General features: G+C 44.8%; 1 protein-coding gene across 1 annotated transcript in view; it reads right to left on the bottom strand.

Moving 5' to 3' along the window:
• Positions 1 to 7,646, bottom strand: part of USP6NL (USP6 N-terminal like) — a 190,295-nt gene extending 182,649 nt beyond the window's left edge. Inside the window, exon 1 of the mRNA XM_051821561.2 lies at positions 7,339 to 7,646. The gene's annotated coding sequence lies outside the window, so the exon portion shown is untranslated. The remainder of the gene's footprint in view (positions 1 to 7,338) is intronic.
• Positions 7,647 to 22,488: the final 14,842 nt, after the last annotated feature.

Below are 22,488 nucleotides of genomic sequence, written 5' to 3'. Positions count from 1 at the left end.
CACCCCATGGGAGACCAGGAAAAAGCACCTGGATCCTGACTCCTGCCATCGGATCAGCGCGGTGCGCCGGCTGCAGCGGCGGCCATTGGAGGGTGAACCAACGGCAAAGGAAGACCTTTCTCTCTCTGTCTCTCTCTCACTGTCCACTCTGCCTGTCAAAAAAAAAAAAAAATGGCCCAAGAAACAAATAACCAAAAAAAGAAGCAAAAACCACAGCTAACTTCTGAATAGAAATAAGGATGCCAAAACTTTATAGAATAATCTCTCCAAAAAACTAACATAAACCAGTGTATGTTCTGATCCAGAATTTTTTTTTTTTTTTAAGATTTTCTTATTTATTTGAGAGGCAGAGTTACACAGAGAGAGGGAGACAGAGAGAGATCTTCCATCTGTTGGTTCTCTCCCTAAATGTCCACAATGGTCAGAGCAGAGCTGAGCTAGATTGATCTGAAGCCAGGAACCAGGAGCTTCATCTGGGTCTCCCACATGGATACAGGGGCCCAAGCACTTGGGCCATCCTCCACTGCTTTGCCAGGCCCTTAGCAGAGAGCTGGATCAGAAATGGAGTAGCCGGGACTCGAACTGGCACCCTTATGGGATTCCGGCACAGCAGGCAGAGGCTTAACCTACTCTGCCACAGCGCGAGCCCCTCCATTCCAGAATTCTATACCCAGGAAAAGATATACTTCAAGGATGAATATAATTCAAGGATGAATGCTAATTCTTTTCTCAGATAAAAGGTTAGAAAATTTTTCAAAACTAGATCCACTCTGAGAAAAATCCTGAAAGGTATTCTTCAGGCAGAAAGAAAATTGTTCCAGATGGAAGGTCAGTAATGCAACAAGTCTTACTGAACAGTAACAGCATAAACAACAAAAATATGCCACTGCAATTTTAAGTAGATTTACTTTTTTATACATAAGTCTATTTACTTGAGAGAGAGAGATTTCCATCCACTGGTTCAACTTCCCAAATAACCATAGGAACCAGGACAGGACAAGGCCAGGAGCCAGGAGCCCAAACTGAGTTTTCCACAAGCATGGCCAGAATCCAAGTATTTGAGCCATCATCAGCTGCTTCCCAGGATGTACATTAGCAGGAAGGCGGAAGAGAGAGTGGTGCTGGGACTCGAACGCCAGTACTCTGGTGATGTAGGCATCCCAAGCACAGCTTAATCGCTGCACCAAACACCCACCCCGACATATATGCATTTTTAAACATGGCCATAATGAATTAAGGAAAGGAAGAAATTAAATGTTTTAAAGGTCCTGCATTGTCCAGAAAAAAACTCAATTAACACTAAACTTTGATAAGATTACAAGAATACTTCAAAAAGTTCATGGAAACAAAATCGACATATCCATTTAGCTGTAAAAAAATTTTTTAAAGATTTATTTCATTTATCTGAAAGGTGTAGTTACGGGGGTGGGGGAAGAGTTTGAGAAACAGAGATTCCCCATCTGCTGATTCACTCCCCAACAGCTGGGGCTGGGCCAAGCTGAAGCAGGAGCCAGGAGCTTCATCCGGGTCTCCCACATGGGTGGCGGGAGTCTAAGTACTTGGGCCATCTCCCGCTGCTTTCCCAGGCCATTAGCAGGGAGCTGGATCAGAACTGGAGCAGCTGGGACTCGAACCAGTGCCCATACGGGATGCCAGTGTTGCAGGCGATATCTTTACCAAATATCACACAACACCAGCCCCAACCGTCAAAGTTTTTATAGCCATGCACAGTTATTCCATAATTTGTATTTTCCATGAACTTTTTGAAGAATCAACCCAAAACAATGAAAGAGAAAAAAATGAACACAGAACAGATGAGACAAACAGGTTCTTAAAATTAGCTTTTTTATTTATTTATTTATTTTTAAATTTGACAGCTAGAGTTAGACAGTGAGAGAGAGAGAGAGACAGAGAGAAAGGTCTTTCTTCCATTGGTTCACCCCCCCCCCCCCAAATGGCTGCTACGGCCAGAGCTATGCCAATCTGAGGCCAGGAACCAGGTGCTTCCTCCTGATCTCCCATGCGGGTGCAGGGCCCAAGCACTTGAGCCATCCTCCACTGCCCTCCCGGGCCACAGCAGAGAGCTGGACTGGAAGAGGAGCAACTGGGACTAGAACCCAGCGCCCATATGGGATGTCAGCACCACAAGCGGAGGATTAACCAAGTGAGCCACAGCGCTGGCCCCTAAAATTAGCTTTAATATTATTGTCAATAAAGAGTTATTACATACCAATTCATTATTTTTTAATATATGCCTTAGGGAAATACACAAAAATATCCAGCACCCCCAACACACACATACACACACACACACACACACCTCTAACTTTTCTACACTTTAGCCTCCCCATCTAGTCCATTTTTTTTCACTGTAACTTTCTTTTTTTATTTAAGATTTATTTATTTATTTGAAAGTCAGAGTCACACAGAGAGAGGAGAGGCAGAAAGAGAGAGGTCCTCTACCCGTTGGTTCACTCCCCAATTGGCCACAACAGCAGGAGCAGCGCTGATCCGAAGCCAGGAGCCAGGAGCCTCCTCCCGGTCTCCCACATGGGTGCAGGGGCCAACGGACTTGGGCCATCTTCTGCTGCTTTCCCAGGCCACAGCAGAGAGCTGGATCGGAAGTGGAGCAGCCGGGTCTCGAACCAACGCCCATGTGGGATGCCGGCACTTCAGGCCAGGGCGTTACCCACTGTGCCACAGTGCAGGCCCCTGTAACTGACTCAAAATCATACTTTACCTTGTCTTTTCTCCCATTATCATGGATATGCAAATAAACATTAAGATATCAAAAAAAAGAAATAACAAGAAGCCTTGGGTAGGCATTAGGTGCAAAGGTTACACTGATGCTTGGCATGCCAACGTTCCAAATCAAAGCCTGACTCTTCCACTTCCATTCACACTTCCTGCTTAATGGAAACCCTGGGAGGCAAAGATGATGGTTCAAGCAGCTGGATCTCTGCCACCCAAGTGGAGACCCAGATGGAGTTCCAGGGTCCTGGCTCTGACCCAGCCCAGCAACGGTTGTTGCAGAGATGTGGAGAGTGAGCCAGCAGATGGAAGATCTCTATATGTGTGTGTCTCTGTGTGTATGTGGGTGTGTCTGCCTTTCGAATAAAAATGGAAACAAATACAAACTTTTAAAAGCATAAGAGAGCCAAGTGACTGATAAATAATATTAATCCATAATAAAATATTAATTTGCCATCAGTGATCTATGTAACAACCTTACAAAATTAATATATTAAGAAGCTTTTAAATGGCACTTTCACTTATTTTATGCGAAAATTAATGTTTTTAATTCATGTGAACTCAGTAAAAGGAAAACTCTAGGATAAAATTATAACTTTTTTATTCTCCTATCAATTTCAGCAAGGTGCATAGGTGTAATATGTACCTCTTGCAGAATAGCTAAATCATATGTAATCTCTTTAGATCCAAAAACAATTTAAAAAGTAAGGTGTGAAACTCCAAAATCATTCCTGACCCTTCTGGATGCAAATGAACTACCTGCTACTTATTTTAGGATGGATTACTTTAATGAGAAGTAGGCATTTTAAATAAGGTAGTCTAAGCTCTTCAAAGGAAGAATGCAATCAAAAACTACACAGATACCATAAAATATCCCTGTAAAGAAATCAAAGAATATTTTATTTAATATTTAATGCCAGTTTCACAGCTATAGAAACTAGCAAGCAAATGAACCAACAGACTTTAGACGCCAGGTCTAATGTGGTTAGTCACCTGCGCTGACTCCCTTTCTATAATGGCTTTGGAACAAAACTGAGCCACTTCATTCAGATGGTTAGAGAATGGTGCCAAGAGTCTTATGTGCATAAGTACTAGTAATCAGTTACGAGCCCTGTAGGGAATTAACATACAAGCATTCTGACTTACTTAACCTCACAACCACCTCTTCATTGACTTGTATACATGTTCTTCTCCCGGCTTCCCACCCACCCAACTCTCCGTTTCTCCTATGATCTCCACACCCTTCAGGTCTTCCAAGTCACTTCCTCAGGAAAACGTGCCCTGACTCCCCCAAAATCAAGTTAGGTTCCCAAGCTACAGATTTTATAGCCTCCTGTGCTCTACTTCAAAGGACTCATCCCACATGGCTGAAAACAAGTACTCAACACAAGGTTCCCAGGTGCACAGAAGGCGCTGTTGAAATATTCATCAAATAAATTAGAATTTACAATTCTCCCCAATTTTACAAAGAAATAAGCTTTTAAAAATTATGGAGGGACTCTGCTGTGGCCAGGGAGTGCAGTGGAGGATGGCCCAGGTGCTTGGGCCCTGCACCCCATGGGAGACCAGGAGAAGCACCTGGCTCCTGGCTCCTGGCTCCTGCCATCGGATCAGCGCGGTGCGCCGGCCGCAGCGCGCCAGCCGCGGCGGCCATTGGAGGGTGAACCAATGGCAAAGGAAGACCTTTCTCTGTCTCTCTCTCTCACTGTCCACTCTGCCTGTCAAAAAAAAAAAAAAAATTATGGAGGGACCTGCGTAGCAGGCTAAGCACCCCACTCCCCACCCCAACCCCCCATATGCCATATGGGCACTGGTTTGTGTCCCGGCTGCTCTACTTCTGATCCAGCTCTCTGCTATAGCCTGGACAGCAGTGGAAGTTGACCCAAGCGCTTGGGCCCCTGCACCCTCGTGGGAGACCCAGAAGAAGCTCCTGACTCCTGGCTTCTGATCAGCACAGCTTCAGCAGTGGCAGCCATTCAGAGAGTGAACCATCGGATGTAAGACCTTTCTCTGTGTCTCTCTCTTTCTCTATCCGTAACCCTACCTCTCAAATAAGTACATGAAAGCTTTAAAAAAAAAAAATTTAAAAAAAATTAAGAACGTGCATGAGCCTGGAAATGAGATAAGCCAGCTGAGAATCCATGTCTTCGTAACTCTGGGTCCCATTCGCTAATCCCCAAATACTAACCAAAAGTGCACTAGAAATCAGATTTCTTTCAAAGTATTACTTCTATATTGACTTCCACTGTAAAGATGCAAGGGAAAAATGAATCAACAAATATAATTAAATCACATCTGAGAACGGAATATACCTTTTCAAAAATCACAGAGGGATACAGGGACAAACAGTAACTTTCTGATAATTAATGGTCTCAACGGCACTAGTTATACAAGAATGGTTACAGTGAAACTGCAAAGATAGACCAGAAAACATAATCACTTGTCTCCTTCTCTCTAGCTGAAGCAACAATTCCAAAAGCTTGCGTATTCCAACTTCAAACTGCCTTAACACTCCTGGCACTTTTTACCCAAAGCAGGTGTTTTTGTTTTCCATTTGCTACTAGCTTGAACTTAGTGGCCTCTTTTTCACTCATCTTCACTGGCTACAAAATGTAAGAGTAACTTGATACAGACAGCAAAGACAGACCAGCCAGCCAGCTTGCATCTGCTGTGGCGGATAGGTCTCTCTTGGTGCCCTATAATACTTGAGGGTTGTCAGTCCATTAACGGACAGCACCCAACCAGCCACTACTGCTCACCGCTTTGTTTAACCAGAGTCCTCCCTAGGAGGTATGTGCATCTCAAAACATTCTTAAAACTAGTAATGGGGGGTAGGGGAGGAGTAGTTATGGCACAGAGGGTTCAGCCTCTGCTTACTGAGATTGCCAGTTCTAGCCTAGGTTGCTCGGCTTCTGATCCAGCTTCCTGTTAATGTGCCTGGGAACGTACTTGGGCCCCCGTTACCAACATGGGAAAACAGGTCGGAATTGTGGGCTCCCAGCTTCTCCCTCTCTGTCACTCTGCCTTTCAAATAAATGAATATATCTATTAAAAAAAAAAAAAAAAAAACTGGCAATGAACTATCCTTACCTGAAACACAGCCCAGCTAAAAACAGTAAGTAGGCATATACACTTAAGTCTCAGGACTCAAATTCTTACTATTTGGCAAATCACGCTGTGAATGCTTGTGTGACAACTCATTACTTTACACAATCTGCAAAGGAATTTCTGTTGACTCGGGATACCTGTATTTGCAATTAGGGCTGTTTTTTCTTTGCAAGTTAATTTTTACTTTTCTGAGTGTAATATATTTCTTTTCTGCTTTGCCATACTTTAATTGGAATACAGAATCCAAACCCATTTTAAGTAAAGAACTATACCAACTTTACAAATTCAATTATAAAATAATGGCAAAATGTAGAAATAACTTCTGTTAATTTTAGGGTTTGGCTGAATAAAAACTAAAAGCAAATAAACTTCTACTCGTTTGATGCTGGCTAATTTATTGATTCTTATTAAGATGACTTCAGGAAAGGAAAAACCACCTTGCCTTCGTCCCAGAGACTCAATATAGGATAGGAGCAACTTAGCCAGGGTGATCTATCATAAACTTCTGTGCAACTTCTCAAAGTTGAGCCAGAAAACCATATTTACCCCCCAAAGATTTTTCTTTTTTAAAAGGATTAATGTAGGACTGAAATCATTTTCTTCCAGAAAGTAAAATACTTAAGACAGTATCCCCACTTTTATTTTCTCCATTCGTGTCGCATTATGTCCAAAGATGGGGTATTTTCCAACTCAACAAGCCTTCCGAGTCCCGTACGGGACAGGCGTGCTCAAGTCTACAGTCTCCCTCATCTGCGTGGAAAAGAGGCAGGAGGAGAGACAGAATCTCCAAAGTACAGAAACGTCCGCAGGCTTCCAGCGTTTTCCAGCTTTCAAACACCTGCGAGGAACCGTGCTCCCGCACTGCAAACGCCGCGCCGCCCCACACTCGTGAGCTCCAAACTATTGTGCAAAACTTTGCCAAGGTGCACAGATTCCCAGGCTTCTCCCACACCCCTCATTCACCCCCATGCTCGCCCCGCCGCAGGGAGAGACAGTTCCGCCGCACCAAGGCAGTCATTTCAGAGCACGAAGTTTGCCTCACTTCTGCCCGCTCGCACTCTGCAGGACGCCAGCGAAACTTGCAAGGGAGACTCGTCTCCCCCGGGACCGAAACTTGCACCGGGGGAGAGGGCAGCGGGCTCCACCCACCCCCCAACCCGGGAGCTGGGCAGCCGCAGCCCCTGCCTGGGCCCCCTCCGCGAGGCCCCCAGCCTGGCGCCCGCCAACCTGCCAATCACCCCGTAGACCCCCCAACACGCAAAGCGGGGGAGAAGCCGGCGAGGGCACCCCGCGCACGTTTCCGCAGCCTGTCCGCTTCCAGGGCTGTGCCCGCGAGCCGCAGCTGCGTCCCCTCCTCCCGGGTCCGGGAATGGCGGCGTCCGGCTCCCTGGGGCCAACTCCGAATCCCCGCCCGGGAGGTCGCCCCGGGAAGCCGCCGCTGCCGGCCGGTTGTGGCGAGGGATGAGAAAAGGAACTTACCTCCGGACGGTCCCGTCGGCGAGAGCAGTGGGCAGCGGGCAGGGCGGGCAGTCCCCGGCGGCCAAGCTGGTCCGGCGCGGCGGCGGCGGCGGCGGCTACCGCAGTGCCCTCCGCCCCATTGTTTCCCTTCCAAGAGGATCCCGGCAAAGCCGAGCCCGCGAACCAGGAAGTTCCCCGGCGCGACACCTCCTGCCGCCGCTATGGAAACGGCCCCCGCCTCCCAGGGCGGCTCGCCCGGGACCCCGCCTCCACGCCGCCGGCCCCGCCCGCTTCACGGGCCGCCGCCAACCGTCGCCGCTGCGGCCGCGGCCGCCGCCATCTTGGCGCGGCCCGGGCGGCCCCTTCCCGGCGGCACGTGCGCGCCACTCCCGCGCTCCCGTCGTGCGCGCTCCCGCTGGGCGCGGGGGCGCGGGCCCGGGGCTGCAGGTGGAGGCGCGGGGTCCCCCTGGAATCCCTGGGCGCAAAGCCGGCTTCCTTGAGCGCTAGGCGCGAGTTCAGGGAAGGCCCAACATCTACAGCAGGGCTTCGAGGCGTTTGAACGGGAATGACCGACACTTGGCGTGTGCGACTTGATGTGTCAAAAAGAATGGCTGAGACCTGGCGGGCTGTCAGCAGAGTAGGGGACAAGAGCGTGGTTCCTGGAGCCAGACTGGCTGGTTTCTTCCTCTCTGGCTCCAGAGCTTATCTGCTGTCAGATCTTCTTCTGTACAGTGGACTAATAGTATCTGCTCTTAGGGGTAGTTGCCGGAGCAAGCGGAGTGCTTGGTGGCAAGTTGGAGATAATCTAGTCGGTGAAATGGCATTGCTTGTGACACAAGTCACACTTGGGTCGCTTCTCAGGAACTGGCTCCACGCGCACAGATCGCGGCATTAAGTAGGCTACTGTGTCCGATCCCATTGCTGCTTCAGGGTGCCTCAGTGTTCATCTTTGTCCCATCTTTCTGTAGGTCAGCTTTCCTTTTTTATATCGTGGAAATTGTCAAGAGACTCCATCTCCACAGTCTTCCATTAAGAGGTGCCATAAAAAGATGAATGATGTAAACTTTCCAACGCTGTAATTAGCTGACAGTTAAATGATTTATTCAGTAGACACTAGAAAAGTTAGGGTGTGCACATAACTAAAAGGCTTCCTGAACTAGAATTACTAAAGCCGGCAGGTCTGTGCTGTTGCTACTATCTCTCTTCTCCAGCTGGTGAAAACTGACACGAAGAAACTGGGTGCTGGGTGGGTGCTGTGCACGGTGTTCCTCAGGAGGGCTGGGAAGGAGGAGGCGGAGTCCCGGGTTCTTCCCCAGAACACAGACTTGAAGAAGTGAGTGAGGTTAGGACTCGGCTCCTTGTAGCTCTCCAGTCTTCTAATCTCATGTGAACACTTCTTAAGAAAATACAGACTTACACCTGCCTTTCTTCTGAACCAGGTTTATGAAAACTAGTGTATTTTTTATGATCCTGGTACAAAAAAAAATGGTATAACTAATTTCATAAATGGAGTAAAAGCAGACCAGGAATTTGAAGGACAGGGGACATTTTTTCAACTCCCAAATACTTGTGCCAAAGTTATTGAAGTCTCAGATGAGTGATCACATAAATTGGGATATGCTCCATTTCCAGCAGCCAAAAGCCCGAACTCCATGGGGACTTAAGAATGTTCACACAAGATGCACATAACACACAAAAGGTGTCTTCCTCTACAGTGCCCGCAACTGAGGATCAACAATATACTCAAGGCAGCTTATCCCACCCTTACCATCAAATGAGTAAGCCTTTATCTTTAAAAAAAAAAAAAGATTTTATTTATTTATTTGAGAGGTAGAGTTACAGACTGAGAGAGAGAGAGAGAGGTCTTCCTTCTGTTGGTTCACTCCCCAAAGGGCCACAACAGCCACAGCTGCGCTGATCTCCAGGAGCCACGAGCCAGGAGCTTCTTCCCGATCTCCACGTGGGCGCAGGGGCCCAAGCACTTGGGCCATCTTCCACTGCTTTCCCAGGTCGTAGCAGAGAGCTGGATTGGAAGAGGAGCAGCCCGGACTAGAACCGGTGCCCATATGGGATGCCAGTGCTGCAGGCAGAGGATTAACATACTGCACCACAGCACTGGCCCCAATAAGCCTTTATCTTTACACACCAAAAAAATGTATCTTTTCATTCTGCTTTTCTACCAACTTTTTGTACTCTCACTGGTGTTGCATTAGGGGCCCTCACTGGACCCAGCAGATTGCTTTGCACATGGAAAAACTTGAGTAAAGATTTACTGAATTAAATGTCTACATTTGGGGCTGGCACTGTGGCATACTGGGTAAAGCCGCCACCTGCAGTGCCGGCATCCCATATGGGCGCAGGTTCAAGTCCCAGCTGCTCCACTTCCCACACAGCTCTCTGCTATGGGCTGGGAAAGAAGTAGAAGATGGTCCAAGCCCTTGGACTCCTGAACCCATGTGGGAGACCAGAGGAAGCTCCTGGATCCTGGCTTCGGATCAGCACAACTCTGGCTGTTGCAGCCAATTGGGGGATGAACCAGAGGATGGAAGACCCCCCCCCCCCGCCTCTCCTTCTCTCTCTGTGTAACTCTGACTTTCAAATAAATAAAATAAATCTTTAAAAAAAACTTAAAAAAAAAAAAAAAAAACCATGTTTGTGGCTGAGCGTCTATCACTTAGTGAGACCTGGGGAACCACAGAGACAAGAGGCATCACTCAAGGGACTTCACTGCAAAGAGCCTAGAGAAAACCCCGTAACTGGTGAACGGACTGAAAGAGATTTTGGAGAGACAACCCCGGCCACAGTCTTATTTGGCACAATGAGGTGGAAATTTTAGATGCTTTGCTGTTAATTATGAGTCACTTTAAAAAACACTTTCTTTGGGGCTCCATCGTGAGTTCATTGGCTCAATCTTATGCTTCAATAATAGCACTCACTCTGATTCTATCGTGCTATTAAAATTCAGAAATCCCCATATATTAACAAATGTCGACAGCCAGTCGCCTCAGTATACATCCTGTACTGTTCTTAAGTACTGTAACTTTAAGAATTTGCCATCATTTTCATTATTAAGCACCTTGGAAATACCATTAGAAATTAAGAATGAAAGAATTTTTACTACACATCCCTAGCACAGTGCTTGACATATGGCAGGTCTGCAGTATGCCTGTGCCATCTGCCTATGGCATAATTGGCAATATGTCAATGTACTATGGTATCTATGTCAATGATTATCGAAGAAATACAGGTAGAATCACCTTTTCTCTAAACAAGGGATGCACAGACTTTTTCTTAGCGGGGAAGATAATACATTGGAAAGCAGCCATGGACGATATGTACAAGAATAAGAGTGGCTGGGTTTCATTAAGCCTCTGCCTGTGGCGCCAGCATTCCATATGGGCACCTGTTCAAGTCCCTGCTGCTTATCTTCCCATCCAGCTCTCTGCTATGGGCTGGGAAAGCAGTAGAAGATGGCCCAAGTCCTTGGGCCCCCACACCCGCATGGGAGACCCAGGAGAAGCTCCTGGCTTCAGATCAGCGCAGCTCTGGCTATTGCGGCCATCTGGGGAGTGAACCAGTGGGTCAAAGGCCTGTCTTTCTCTCTTTCCATCTCTGCCTCTCAAATAAAAATAAATAAATAAATATTAGGAAAAAAAGACTTTACTTATGGAAATAGGTGAACTTAACCCATAAGGCCATAGTTTACCAATCTCTGCTCTAAATAATTGCACTTAATAATTTTGATTAAAAGGCTAGTAATTTTAATTAATAATTACATTTAGATTATATTCCCTCCATGAATATATTTGTTCCGACATCATATTGTGATACTAAAGTGCTGTTCCAGTTGAAGAAAGGATAAAAGCTTAATGAATCACCAAAAAGTTAAAGGAGGTAGGGCTCACAATTTGCAGTACTAATTAAAATATCTCACAAATACCAAAGGTTGAAAACCCACGTTTCCTATCAATGGAATAAGAGAGATGCACACTTGCGCTTCATTTATGCAAAAGTCATGTGCAATGCTAATGACAGCACTTAAAACGTTGCCAAAAGTGAAAGTACAGAATCCTGGACTAACGAAGGCCAGAAGTACAATTTGTGGTGGGAACATAAGAATATAGAACACAGAGGGGGAAAAAAAAGAAACCTCCCAAAGCAAATTATCCATCTTCAAAATACAGATGAAAGGGTTGGTTCCTAGAATCTCCTGTAAACTGAGACTTTGAAATGTGAATCCATGGCTATCTGATCCACTTAATTTTTTTTAAGAGGGATAACTTGATAGTTCCCTGAGGTCGGGGAGGGAAGCAGGTGAGGCTATGGAAAACCTTGCAGGGCGCATACACATACTCACAAGTCAAGTAACTTGTGAAGTTTGATAAGAAGCCAGTGCCCTTCTGTTGATAAGAAAGCCATTGTGAGCTATTGAAACATGCCTGGTCAACCCGGTGAACCATGAGAGCAACATAGATTGCTTGTCTTAAGCGACTGAGTTTAGTGTGGTTTCTTACACATCTGCAGATTCCTGAAATGAGTTGATGAGAAATGCTTGTATTAGTCTGTTTTCCATTACTGTAAAAACATACTCCATCAATCAACATCTATGTGTGCAGTGCAGGTGAAAATGTGATGTGTTGATCACCAATCAGGTGCACACTGCAATATAAAGAAGTTATCCTGGGGCCGGCGCTGTAGCGTAGCAGGTAAAGCCGTCACTTGCAGTGCTGGTGTCCCATATAGGTCCTGCTCCACTTCCAATCCAGCTCTTTGTTATGGCCTGGGAAAACAGTAGAGGATGGCCCATAGTCCCTGGGCCCCTGCACCTACGTGGGAGACTTGGAAGAAGCTCCTGGCTCCTGGCTTCAGCTGGGCACAGCTCTGGCCATTGCTGCCATTTGGGGAGTGAACCAGCAGATGACAGAAGACCTCACTCTCTGCCTCTCCTTCTCTCTATGTAACTCTGACTTTCAAATAAATAAATAAATAATCTTTTTTAAAAAAGTATCCTTTGGCTTAAAAGAGAAGTTTTTGATTGCAGAGCAGAGTCCATGGAAGTTCAGCGAACTCCATTAAATTCTATGTGAGAGTTTGTTACTGACTTTGAGATTGTCTTATTTTGCACTGGGCTTAGGGTGTTTTGTTTTGTTTTGTTTTGTTTTGTTTTGTTTTGTTTTGTTTTGTTTTGTTTTCCTAGCTCTCCATCTTCAGAATATACATGCCATGTCCTTGGGGAACTTACCTGTCTTCTGCTCTATCCTATTCATTGGTGAGTGTCTGATACAGAATCATTGCCTTTATAAAACTACTACTCAAACTGTACTCTATACTTTGTGTGTCTGTGTCGGTGCAGTCTGTTGAAATCTTTACTTAGTAAATACTAAGTTGATCTTCTGTATATAAAGATAATTGAAAATGAATCTTGATGAAGAATGGGTTGGGAGAGGGAGTGGGAGATGGGATGGTTGTGTGGGTGGGAGGGAGGTTATGGGGGGGGGGGGAGCTGCTATAATCCAAAAGTTGTACCTTGGAAATTTATATTTATTAAATAAAAGTTGGAAAAAAAAGAATCATTGCTCTTAAATAATTGTAAAGGGAATGAAGGGAAGAAGGGAGGGAGGGAGCAGAGGAGCAGAGTAGGAAAAAAAAGCAGGAAAGGAGAGCAGGGGGAAAGGACTGAGAGAAGGAAGGAATAAGATATGCATTTGGGCAGAAAGTTCCTAACATTTTGCATATGCAAAAGGGATCCGTGACTCCCCCCGCAAAAAAAAAAAAAAAAAAAAAAAAAAAGTGAAGAAAAAACAGAACTGACTCTGACTTGCTTACTGGTTTTCCTCTATAAAGGCTGCCTCTCTGCTCTTTCACTCACAAACCACCCAGTGCCTGATTACATACCAAAGTGGTTATCATGGTTTACCAGAAATCTATAATGATGCCACACCATTTGAAAAAAAATATCTCACTACATGTTTACAGCTTTGGAGAATTTCTTCTGCCTGTTTAACCAACAGTTGTGATACTTTAACCATCCACTTGGCCACTGCTGAGATACCATGGCATTTATTTATCTTCTGTTTATGTCTCATAAAGCACACTTACATTAAAAAGTGTTATAAGATAGTGAAAAATAGGGGCTGGTGCCATGGTGGGGTGGATAAAGCCACAGCCTTTGAGGCTGGCATCCCATATGCGTGTCAGTGAGTCCCGGCTGCTCCACTTCTGATCCAGCTCCCTGCTATTGCACCTGGGAAATCCGTGGAAGATGGACCAAGTCTTTGAGGCCCTGCGCCCGCATGGGAGACCTGGAAGAAACTCCTGGCTCCAGCTTTGGCCTGGCCCAGCCCCAGCAATTGTAGCCATTTGGGGAGTGAACCAGTAGATGGAAGATCGCTCTCTCTGCCTCTCCCTCTCTCTCTGTAACTCTGCCTTTCAAATAAATAAATAAATCTTTAAAAGAAAGAAGGAGGAGGAGGAAGAGGCAGCAGAGGAGGAGGAGGAAAGAAGAAAGGAACTGGTGCCATGGTATAGCAGGTAAAGCTACTTCCTGCAAAGCTGGCATCATGGGCACCAGTTGGAGTCCCGGCTGCTCCACTTCCAATCCTACTCCCTGCTAATGGCCTGGGAAACAGCAGAAGATGGTCCAGGGGATTAGGTCCCTGCACCCAACATGGGAGACCCAGAAGAAGCTCCTGGCTCCTGGCTTTGAATTGGCCCAGCTCCAGCCATTTTGGCCATTTAGGTAGTGAATCAGCAGTTGGAAGATCTCTCACCCTCTCTCTCCCTCTCTGTAACTCTGCCTTTCAAATAAATAAATAAATAAATATTTTTAAAAAAGTTAAAAATTTAAGTACAATGCTATAGCATATTTGTCTCCATTGTAGGGTGATAAAATTTTGGCCTCATGTACATGACTTTTTAATTAACTTGTAAATGCTTGTGCATATAACTAAACTAAGCTGTGTGATAGCTAGTTTTCATAGACAGCCCCTTCTCCCCAGTTTTCACATTCTTTTATGCAACTCCTCTTAAATCTGGGCTGGTCGTGTGATTCACCTTTTTTTTTTTTTTTAAGATTTATTTATTTATTTGAAAGATAGAGTTACAGACAGTGAGAGGGAAAGGAGACAGAGAGAAAGGAAAGGACTTCCATCTGCTGGTTCACTCCCCAAATGGCCGCAGCAGCTGGAGCTGCACCAATCCAAAGCCAGGAGCCAGGAGCTTCTTCCGGGTCTCCCACGTGGGTGCAGGAGCCCAAGCACCTGGACCATATTCTACTGTTTTCCCAGGCCTGGCAGAGAGCTAGATTGGAAGAGTAGCTAGCAGTCGAGACTAGAACCAGCGCTCATTTGGGATGCTGGCACTGCAGGTGAAGGATTAACCTACCACGCCACAGCACCGGGCCCTGTGATTCACTTTTGACAAAAAGAAACTAAAGTGGAAGTGATGCTGAGTGATTTCTACCAGATGGTAAGAAGTCTTGCAGCTTCCCCCTGGGTCACTGCAATTCTTAGCAGACTTCCTCTCCAAACTCACTTTCCTGAAAAAACCCATGGTTGCATGGAGAGGCCACATATAGATGGTCTGCTAGCCTTGTGGGCAGGCAGTTTTAATGGCCAGCAGTCAGGCCTCCAGATGCCTCGAGCCACAACTGTGCAACCCCATGAGAAATCCCAAGTGAGGCTATCTCAGCTGAGCCTGGTCAACCCAGTGAACCATGAGAGCAATATAGATTGCTGTCTTAAGCGACTGAGTTTAGTGTGGTTTTTTACACATCTGCAGATGCCTGGAATGAGTTGACAAGAAATGTTTGTATTAGTCTGTTCTCCATTACTGTAACAAAATACTTGAGAGTGGGTAAGTTGCAAAGAAGAGGCTTATTTAGCTCACAGTTCTGGAATCTCTTAAACCATATCCAAACCATAGTAATACTGCAGCTAAGTTCAGCTATATTTTAGCTAAAATTTTAATAAATAAATTAGACTCTCCTCTGGGTATTTATTGTTATTGTCTTATTTAATATGAACATTCAGTTTGCTGCAGCACTCCTAGGGTGCTCCATTACCAAGTGCTGTTACAGATCCCACTTATACCACTTCATAAGTTATACATAGTACATGTGCTGTGACAGCCTCCTAAAACCCAAAGCCTCTGGGGTTGATGTTTGGCCTAGTGGTTGCAACTCCAGTTGGGATGCACATATTCCATATTGGAGTGCCTGGTTCAGCTCCTAGCTACTCAGCTTCCAATCCAGCTTCCTGCTAATTCTCACCCTTGGCTGGCAGTTTAGGGTGACTCAAATAGTGGGGTCCCTGCCACCCATGTAGGAGACCTGGATTGAGTTCCAAGCTCCAGCCTTCAGCCCTGCCCCAGTCCCTGCTATTTATTGTAGGCATTGGTGAGTGAACTAGTGAATGTTGGTCTATCTATCTCTCAGGCATTTCTGAATTCAGCCCTGATGTAAACCTCAGTGTACAGAGTTGAACTAAAGAATGTAGATAGAGTAAGAGAGCAATCCCTGGGGTCAGACCACCTGAGTTCAAATCCTAACTCTGCTGCTCTCTGAGACTTCAGTTGGTTATGCGACTCTACCTCAACTCATTCCCCTGTAAAATGAGGATAGTAACAGAAACTACTTCACAGGGTTCTTAGGAGAACCAAGTAAGATTATGTATGTAAAACGCTCAATCCGGTGACGAGTAGATAGTAAACAATCAACAAACATTAACTATCATTGTACTATTAAAATAGCAGTTTATCATAAGTTTAATGAAACCCATGGTATCTCAATTGAGAGTTCAGTAAACAAAAAAGGAACTACTCAAGGTACTACTGGCAGAAAGGTATTCAATATAGGGAATCAAATGCATACAAAGCCTCTGAAAGAAGTGAGCAGAGGAAGCTTCAGAGTAGACCAGCACTACCTTTCAGGCTATTCCACATCAGCTGTGGAAACCAAGTCAGGAGACTGCTGTTCCCATAGATCACAAAATCCAGCAAATGACAGATGATCATGGCCAAGTCCCACTCGCCCTGCAGCTCAGGACCTGTTAGGGATGCTCTTGGGAGTCCATCCTCACTGCAAAAACTTCTTTCTGTCAAACCTTTCATGTCTGCCACTGCTAATACAGGAGGAATGACCTGCTCCCTGTACCTTCCACATCCCACAAGTGCGTCTCGTTGGCCCGAGCTACACTTCATCAGCGCTTTGCTAGCAAGAGACCCAGGAAATGCAGCCCAGGAGCTCTCAGTCCATAGGATACACAAAGCATCCAACACAAACAGTCACTGAATGATACCTTAGGTTTGTACAGCACTTTCTACAAAAGCTCTAGGAGGTAGGTAGGAACTGCAGTGAGAGGGGCTTAGAGATACGCCTGAAACTGCATGGATATCAAAAAACTCAGGGTCTCATAGTCCAAATCGGAAGTTGTTTACACTACTTTGTCCCATTAATCACCCGAGTTCCATTCACTGCCCTCCCCATCCTCATACCATTATAACTTACTATTTTTCTTGTAAGTTAACTCACATTTCTTACTTTGTGAGGCAATATTATTTAAAGTGTTACTTATCTTACCTACCATCCACGGAACACATCCCACAGTTGGGGTAATGCTGCTTTCTTCTCTATCCATTTTGGAAGTTTAGCTTAGAATAACAGTTGTTCATTAATTCAGTTTTGAAAAATATTTGCTAGCTGAGCATTAAACATATGTTTTGCTCCTACTGACTCATTCAATTGTTCAAGTGAACAATTCAGTAGCATTTAGTACATTTAAAATACTGGGCAACCACCACCTCTATTCAGTTCTAAAACATTTTCATGAATCTGAAAGGAAACCCCACATCCATTAAGAAGTACCTCGCATTTCCGGCAACCACAGGAGCTGAATCATTTTACATTTCCACCAATCACGCACAAGAATTCCGATTTATCTACATCCCCACCAACGCCTGTTATTTTTGGTTTTTGTGATTACAGGAATCCCTGTCAGTGTTTGATTTGCATTTCCCTAATGACTAAGAACGTTGAGCATTTCTCATGTACTTAGGGCATTTTAGTATCTCTCAGAGAAATACCTATTCAAGTTATTTGTGCATTTTTTGTTTTGTTTTGCTTTTAAGTATTTATTTATATATTTATTTGAAAGGCAGAGATACAGAGAGAAAGAAAGAAAGAAAGAGACAGAGAGAGAGATCTTCCATCCATTGGTTCTCTCCCCAAATGACTGCAACGGTTGGGGCTGAGCCAGGAGCAAGCCAGGAGCCAGGAGCTTCTCCCAGGTGCTCATTTTTTAATTGGGTTGTTTGAAATTTTTCTTGTTGTAAAATTCCTTATATATTTATGACTCTTATCAGATACACAGTTTGCAAATTTTTTTTCCATTCTATAGGTTGTCTTTTTACTTTTTTGATAATCCTTTGACATAAAAGTTTTCAATTATGGTAAAGTCCAATTATCTACTTTTCTTCTTTTTTCTTTTTAAAGATCTATTTTATTTATATGAAAGACAGAGTTACAGAAGGAGGTAGAGACAGAGAGGTCTTGTATCCGCTGGTTCACTCCCCGGATGGCCGCAACGGCCGGAGCTGCGCTGATCCGAAGCCAGGAGCCAGGAGCTTCCTCTGGGTCTCCCACGCGGGTGCAGGGGCCCAAGGACTTGGGCCATCTTCTACTGCTTTCCCAGCCCATAGCAGAGAGCTGGATCAGAAGAGGAGCAGCTGGGACTAGAACCGGCGCCTATATGGGATGCCGGAGCTTCAGGCCAGGGCTTTAACCCGCTGCGCCACAGTGCCGGCCCCTTAAGGTAATTTTTTAAAGATTTTTTTCTTTTGTTTCTTTTAAAGATTTATTTATTTATTTGAAAGAGTTACACAGAGATAGAAGGAGAGGCAGAGAGAGAGAGGTCTTCCATCCACTGGTTCACTCCCCAGTTGGCTGCAACTGCTAGGGATGTGGCAATCCAAAGCCAGGAGTCAGGAGCTTCTTCCAGGTCTCCCATGCAGGTGCAGCAGCCCAAGTGCTTGGGCCATCTTCTACTGCTTTCCCAGGCCATAGCAGAGAGCTGGATTAGACGTGGAGCATCTGGGACTCGAACTGTTGCCCATGTGAGATGCCAGCAACACAGGTGGTAGCTTTACCCACTATGCCACAACATCGGCCCCTATAAGGTATTTTTAAACCACACTAGAAAAGTTCCATATAAATAAAGTAGATCAATTAATTTTCCCAGGTTAATTCCATAACCACTGAAATTTATCTATCCTTGAAAGTCTCATTTGTTTAATAAATGAATTTGTTCAGATAACAAACTGCGGGAAATCATTGTACAGCAATATTTAAATATACATGTATATATATTATATATATATTCGTGTGATATCCTTATATACCAATAGGAATATGAAAAAATGCTGAGGAGGGAGACTGGACTGCCAGTTTTTAAGAAGAAGGATAGTAAGTGTGTAAATAACAATAACAAAGAAACCTCTAACTGGCCTAAACAATAAAGATGATTCATTGGCTCACATCACCCAAAACCTAGTAGAAGATGGGCTTTGTGGGATATCAATGATACTGTCAAGGATCAGCTTCTTTTTTGCCTCCCACTGTGTCAGCTCCACCTGTTGACCAACAATTTCCAGGGCTACCTGCTTCCTTACCTCACTTGGATTAGAAAGTGAGCAACCAGGGCCGGAACTGTGGTGCAGTGGGTTAAAGTCTCAGCCTGCAATGCCAGCATCCCATATGGGCACCAGTTCGAGACTCAGCTGGTCTGCTTCTGATTCAGCTCCCTACTAATGCACCTGGGAAAGCAGTAGAAGATGGCCCAAGTCCCTGGGCCCCTGTACCCACAAGAGAGACCTGGAAGAAGCTCCTGGCTCCTGGCTTCAGATCAGCACAGCTCTTTCCATTGTGGTCATCTGTGGAATGAACCAATGGATGGAAGACCCCCCCCCCTCTCTCTACCTCTTTGTGTAACTGTTTTTCAAATAAATACAATAAAAAAGAAAGTGAGCAACCCAGCAAAGATTTGTCTCTGCTCAGGCTCTGTTATGCATTGAATCAACACCCACAGCCTGCAGGTAGGATTATGTTAACTGCTCTCTTCCTCCTTTAGCGCCAGTAAGGAGTTGAGCTTCTTCCAACCTGCAGGAGGTTCCCTCCCTAAAGAAAAATTGGGGAAGCAGCACAGAGAAGAGAAAGGATGCTGGGAAAACCATCCTGTTGTTCACCAAGGCAGCGTGACAGAAGTCTGAACAGAGGAGAAGGAATGTTGTCCTGGCTGGAGAGAATCAAACAGCAGAAGAATGCAAAGGTCCACTTTACAAAACGAGAGAGCAATTGTCCCTGTTTAGCTGGACCACTGGTGTCAGTACATTAGTAATTCTAGGAACGTAACTGGAGAGCATATCCCGGAGGAATTCACGGGCCTGACCAAGGAGTTTAGAGCTAATTCACCAGACAGTAAAAAGAAAACGACTTGACTCTCCGAAAAAGAAAAATAAAAACAAAAACAAAAACAAAAACCAAAAAACTCCAATTAAAACTGTAGAGCGATGGAAGAATTTTCAAAAAATTTATTTAACGCCTAATCTTGGTACCTGCTCAACTATTTTCATTTATGTAAATGCATTCATTCACTCATTCAATCAACAAATATTTACTGAGTACTTAATGAGGGCCAGACTCTTTGTCGGCTATACCTGGATGTTCAGTGGCGAGCGAAACAGTGAAGTGGTTGCCCTCATGGAAGTTATTGGCCAATGGAGAGCTACAACACAGGTGATCAGATTCCGATGCCTCGTCTGCCTTTGCGAAACCTTAGTTAAATTCTGGGCCAGGAAGTGGCACAGCAACTCAATCGCTCACGTACAATAGTCAACAACTCTGGCCGCTGTGGCTCACATAAAAAGAACTTCAAAATTCTTGTGCCCCTTGACAAATGAATTCATTCCTACTCCAGGTTTTCTGAGCCTCATTGATATTTCATCACAGAAAGGTTATTTCTTTAGCCCTGATCCTATGCAGGGTTATAATGGATGAAACTGAATATTTTATTTACATTATTAGCATGCCTATTTTAAAAATGGGTAACTTCTGCTTTACTTCAATTCTAGATGTAAATATGAGGGTGCTGGAAAAGTGGAATTAAGGGGGAGTTTATTTGGGTATTAAAAATTCTCAGCCGGCGCCGCGGCTCACTAGGCTAATTCTCCGTCTAGTGGCGCCGGCACACGGGGTTCTAGTCCCCGTCGGGGCGCCAGATTCTGTCCTGGTTGCCCCTCTTCCAGGCCAGCTCTCTGCTGTGGCCAGGGAGTACAGTGGAGGATGGCCCAAGTACTTGGGCCCTGCACCCCATGGGAGACCAGGAGAAGCACCTGGCTCCTGCCATCGGATCAGCGCGGTGCGCTGGCCGCAGCGCGCCAGCCACGGCGGCCATTGGAGGGTGAACCAACGGCAAAAGGAAGACCTCTCTCTCTGTCTCTCTCTCTCACTGTCCACTCTGCCTGTCAAAAAAAAAAAAAAATTCTCAAATCAGGGGCCAGCACTGCGGCTTTGTGGGTTAAGCGGCCTCCTGCCACAGCAGCATTCCATATGGGTCCCTGGCTGCTCCGCTTCTGATCCAGCTCCCTCCCTGCTAATGCACCTGGGAAAGCAGCAGAAAATGGCCCAAGTCCCTGGGCCCCTACACCTATGGCTCCTGGCTCCCGGCTTCAGCCTGGCCCAGCTCTTGCTTTTGTGGCCATTTGGGAATGGGCCAGTAAATGGAAGATTCTCTCTCTGTCTGTCTCTCTCTCTCTCTCAGTAACTCTGCCTTTCAAATAAAATAAATAAATCTTTAAAAAAAATTCTCAAATCGCTGGATAACTTTTTCAGAATAAACATTTTCCTTGACCTTTTTGAAAACTCTTTGTAATATCATGTTAAAATTAAGGCAGACATTAGATAATTAAATTTCCCATACTACACTTTACTGTTTCCTTCTTCCCTCTTTCCCACTCTCCCTGCCTTCAAACAAACCCCATTGAGTACATATAAGCAGCGGGACTTGAGTAGAGGACCTACAAATGCCCTTTAACTGCCCTACTCCCTAACTTTCATTGTGGGTCACCTCCTCCTTCCCTCTGAGCTCAGAAGCATAACATCGAATTCAAGCCATGTTTCCCCCCAACTCAGAAGATGTAGTTTTACACTGGTCTGAGAAGTGAAACTGCCTACCCTAATTTGGCAATAAGAAGGCAGGTATACTATGCAGGCAAGACTTCCAAAAAGCAAAGAATAGGGGGAGTTTATTAATCTCAGACAGTATTTATTAAGCTCCTAGACCTGCCAATACTGTGCTGCACACTACAGTATGAGTGATGAAGAAGGTATGTCTGGTTCCTACTCTCACAGAGCTGATATTAATGTGGAGAATCCAATCCAACAGGTCTGCAGAGGTGCCACATTTTGTCAAGTGGCGGGTGGTTCTTATGTAGGAGGCTTGTCAACCATTCATGAGTCAATTTCACTCTACATAAAAAGAGTAATAATTGCTGTTGCCTTGCTTGAATACATAAATATTGTCTTGACACAAATACTCCAAAGGAAAACTGGGCAGCCATCAAAGCCCATGACAAGGAAATTCATGAAAAATATCCATACAAATGACAAATAAATGGCTGTTCAGGCTCATAAGCAATCAAATCCACGTAAATTGAGGTCAACAGAATTTAGCCATTCACCTGTCATCCTGTCAAAGGGTTTAAGAATCGGTCACTCATTGTGTCTGTGGATTACAACAGTGTGTTGTACATTTAAAAAGCTGTTAAGAGGCTAGCATTGATGTAAAGGGCTCTTACCACAATAGCATTACAAAAAGAGAAAATGAAAAGAAAATACATCTTTTTAAAGTTAGCATAAAGGATAAGTCAAAAACACAGTGATATGACCTAGGCATTCGCACCAGCTCTGGCCAGAGTGTACATAGTAGAATTACTAGAGGGCATGTTGGCATCTGTGAGCTAGATCCTATTGTGCAAATACATTGATTCTGTAATTTAATTTCTAGGAGTATTTTTAATGAGATAATTAGAATCCACAGCCTTGTTTACAATATAAAAAACTGGAAGCAACCCACAAATAAAAGAATAAACTAATGGAATGCTAATTCATTAAAAATTATG

Source organism: Oryctolagus cuniculus, chromosome 13, assembly GCF_964237555.1.
Source record: "Oryctolagus cuniculus chromosome 13, mOryCun1.1, whole genome shotgun sequence".
Taxonomy (NCBI): Eukaryota; Metazoa; Chordata; class Mammalia; order Lagomorpha; family Leporidae; genus Oryctolagus; species Oryctolagus cuniculus.
The sequence above is the reverse complement of the archived record's forward strand: the minus strand, read 5'-3'. Positions and strand labels throughout refer to the sequence as shown.